Source organism: Lipotes vexillifer, unplaced genomic scaffold (assembly GCF_000442215.2).
Source record: "Lipotes vexillifer unplaced genomic scaffold, Lipotes_vexillifer_v1.1 scaffold205, whole genome shotgun sequence".
NCBI lineage: Eukaryota > Metazoa > Chordata > Mammalia > Artiodactyla > Lipotidae > Lipotes > Lipotes vexillifer.
In genome coordinates this window covers 12,755-16,787 of record NW_006781396.1, presented here as the reverse complement: position 1 = coordinate 16,787, position 4,033 = coordinate 12,755, and the positions used below count along the sequence as shown (strand labels likewise).

The 4,033-nt window shown below is 39.5% G+C and overlaps 1 protein-coding gene across 1 annotated transcript in view; it reads right to left on the bottom strand.

Moving 5' to 3' along the window:
* USP54 (ubiquitin specific peptidase 54) overlaps positions 1 to 4,033 on the bottom strand; it is a gene marked incomplete at its 5' end in the record, with an annotated part of 64,746 nt that overhangs the window by 51,067 nt on the left and 9,646 nt on the right. The window lies entirely within an intron of this gene.

Below are 4,033 nucleotides of genomic sequence, written 5' to 3'. Positions count from 1 at the left end.
ATTTCCCTACAAACAATTCCATATGATGTGGAGGAGGCAGCACCAGAAAAACATATTTAGTATTACTTAATAAGCATGGGGCTGGGGGGAAATCTATTATAATTACTTAATTTTGGAGTGACCTAGAAAGTTTTAACAAGTCTATTATAAGATCAGGTAAAGACAGAGCAAGACCTTCCATAATTTGTTGCTGGAAGTGGAAGAATGTCTATCAGTGACTCCTTAAACTAGACGAAAAGTAAAGGTCTGGGTTCACAGTTAAACACTCCTAGAAGGCAACTGGATATCTGCCAAGTGACCAATGGGATTTTGAAACTTGGGGAAATGTGAAGAAAAAAGGAAAAGGAAGGTAGGAAAAGAAGTAGTGGCTGCTTCTACATATGGTGATCTGAACACTTAATGATATGCTGAAGGGAAGTCACCTCAGCTTTGCAAAACTTAGTGACCACTATCATATCCTAACCTGCCACTCTTCTCAACTGTTAATGGTAAGACATTAATGCTGGCAAAGGCTCTACCTCTAGAGCAAGGGATGGATGAGGTTTGGTCCTTTGTTCAGAGTCTCAAACCGGTTCCAAGACAAACCAATGGAACATCAGTTTCAGGATAGTTCTGTACAAACACAACAAATGCAAACTGCAGCCCCTTTAGTCTCTCTCAACTGGGTTTCCTCAAGAATTAATACTCTAAAGCAACAGTTCCTAATGAATTAACTTCTCTCCTATGCATAGTACTAGTTATGTTACCATCCTAGAGAGAATTAAGAAAATAGTCACTCAAAATACTTTCTGTGTTCCGTGGTTCAGATGACCCTGTTTGAGAAAGGACAGAGATCCACTGAGAGATGGCATAGAGTAATAGTTAAGAGTATGGACTCTGGAACCATAGTATTTGGGTTCAAAATCCCAGCCCTGTTACTTACCATCTATATGACCTTGGACAAGTTACCTAACTTCTCTATGCTTCAGTTTCCTCTTCTAAAAGAGAATTAATAATAGTATTTACCTCCTAGGATTATTTGAGGATTAAATAAGTTATCTATCTTTCTACTTATATCTTAGACTAAAGTCTGATCGTATCAAAGTGCTATCTAAGTGTTAACCGTTATTATAATCATTCTATTTGGGATTCATTTTAGGTTACTGCCTGCTACTGATGTATGAAGAAGGGCCTTGAGAGTCAGAAAGGCTTCTACCTTGAGCTACCTACCCAGTTTCTAAGGTCTAGGTAAAAAGGAAGAAATTATTCTCTATTCTGCTGCTTGTATTCAAGAGAGGCAGATTTCCCATGACCTAGATAACAGGGGTTTTAGCACAGAAAAAGAAAGACTTAAAGTCAGAGCTCTGACTGCACCCATAGTGGATATGCAACAACAGATCTGGCTCTCGTGTTCAGTGGCATCATCTCCATGCTACTCTTTTTTTAACCTCTTAATTACAAACAGCTTTCTCCACACACACTGAGTATCTGAATGTATTCAGAATAGCCTCTGCCTGCATCTTCTTTATTTTCTTATTCAATATTTTAATTATTGTTACCGGTATTGCTCTGCCATTGTTAGGAAGAAGCAAGTGTATCAGGGATGACGCAGCCTGAGCCTGCCCAGCATGCATCTGTAAGCTGCAGCTCTGGAAGAAGCTGTAGCACAAAGCCCCTCTGTTAGGGCAGCACACTAACCCCTGTGTGTCCCTCTCACATGAGCACAAGGCAGGAATGGGCCTCCTCCTGTTCCCTTTTTCACCCTCCTCCCACCTTTCCCAGAGGGAGATCCTGTTCACACCAAAGAAAGCCAAGAACATTTAGTTCAGCAATAAGAACAGGTGATAGCACCAATAAGGAACAAAAACTGGTATTCTTCCAATTGCTGAGTTCTTTGGCAGAGAGGGAGAAAGGGCAGGAAGAACCAAAACCCAGGAATCATTTTCCCCTGTAGGGTCCCTGATGGTTTCACTTCAATAAATAAAAACCCACCTTTGAGGTTTCTCTCTGCCGTTCTTCACAGAGTGAAACCAAAGAGGTCTTCCTTTTCACTCTCAGGAAAAGGCAAATTACTTTTTGTTTGTTAACTATTTTCTTGGATGCAGTGCAAAAGCAACAAGACTAATGACTAAAAGCAGGTGCTTCTCCATCCATCTCTCTTGGATCAAGTAGCAAACAATTCTACCCACAGGAGCATATAATTATTTGGATTAGTAAAAAACACGTAAATAAGATAAAAGTGCCATAAAGACAGAAAGTCTTTGTGCTTTGTCATCTACAAATGCAGCTGTTCCTTAAGTTTTTCCTTTTTTTCCCCCTAAAACACAGACTTTGTCTTTAAGGAGGGAACAGCTGTCTATTTCTCTCTCAGAATTTCCTAGCTTTGCATCAAAAAGAAGTCATGAGTAGAGAAGATACAGGTCAAGAAAAAGGGCTGTCACTAAATTTGATGCTTTATGGGCCCAAGGTCTTTGAAAAGTGCCCCAGTCAGCAGTTCAACTCATCCCTGAGAGGTGTCCAGCAACACCTTATACAAAGGCGTGACACATGTTATACACTACTACTAACTCAATTCTTAGAGTTTCTCTTCTTGATCTAAGCTTCCCAAATTTATCATTTTGGTTTTCATAACTATCCCTTTTTTTCCACACCTCCTGTAAATCATAGACCTAAATAAATCATAAACCTAGATGTGGCCAATTGAGTCTGTTTGTAAACACAACCCTTTGAAAGGAAAATAAAGGAGCTACTCCTTGAGAGTCACTGACTGCTGGAAAATAGAACTTTCACCCTAGATTTGTATGTTCAAAAGAATGTTGAACGTTTTCTTTCAAGAGGGGAAAGAATATTGAAATGTTTACCATTTTGGCATCCAAAACAGTAACACTGGATTTTTAACATTTTATTGCAAAAAAGTTCAAATAGGGCTTCCCTGGTGGCACAGTGGTTGAGAGTCCACCTGCCGATGCAGGGGATGCGGGTTCGTGCCCCAGTCCGGGAGGATCCCACATGTCGCGGAGCGGCTGGGCCCGTGAGCCATGGCCGCTGAGCCTGCGCATCCGGAGCCTGTGCTCCGCGACGGGAGAAGCCACAGCAGTGAGAGGCCCGTGTACCGCAAAAAAAAAAAAAAAAAAAAAGTTCAAACACACAAGGGTAGACAAAATAGCACAATAAATTCCCATGTACCTATCATCCAACCTCAACCATTACTAACCTGTGGCCAATCTCATTTCATCTATACCACCCACCCACTTACCCCTCCTCCCAGATCATTTTGAAACAAATGCCAGACATTATTCATCTGTAAATATGTCAGGATACGCCTCTAAAAAATAAGAACCCTTTTTGTTTAAAACATAACCATATAACAAACCCTTTCTCTAGTGTTCAGTGATTTTTTTGTGATATAACAGAATCAGTGATTACATCTCCCCTGCAAGTGTGAGCTGCAACTCCCAAGGTTTGTAGTCTATGAGCTGGTGACCAAATATGCGTTCTTCAAATTAAAGTTGTTAAATATTACAACTTTAGTGACAATTCAGTGACAATTCTGAAGTGACATTTATGCAGTAAAAACAATACGAAAGGTACCTATGTAAAAGTGATGGCTATGTTAATTAGCTTGAATGTAGTGATCATTTCACAATATACGTATATATCAAAACATCAAGTTGTGTGCCTTAAATCTCATAATTCTTATTTGTGAATTATACCGCAATAAAACTGAAAAAAAAAACTTAACCATAATACCATTACCACACTCAGAAAAAGGTATCCAGTCAGTTTAACAGAAATTCTTGCTCCAGGAAGAGAAAGCAGAGAACAGCTGGCCAGTTTCTCTCTTGGGATTCTTTAACCTTATGTCTTAAAATAGCTACCTACTGGACTTCCTTATTAGAAAATTACCCACATATCCTATATCAGTCCCTTTAAATCAAATTCAGTTACCAATACCATATCGCCCCATGAGTTTAGGGCTTTATTTGCATTCAATTTATAACCCAATATCTTGGACTTACAGTGGTGAAGTAAAAGACCATCATAAACTTACCTT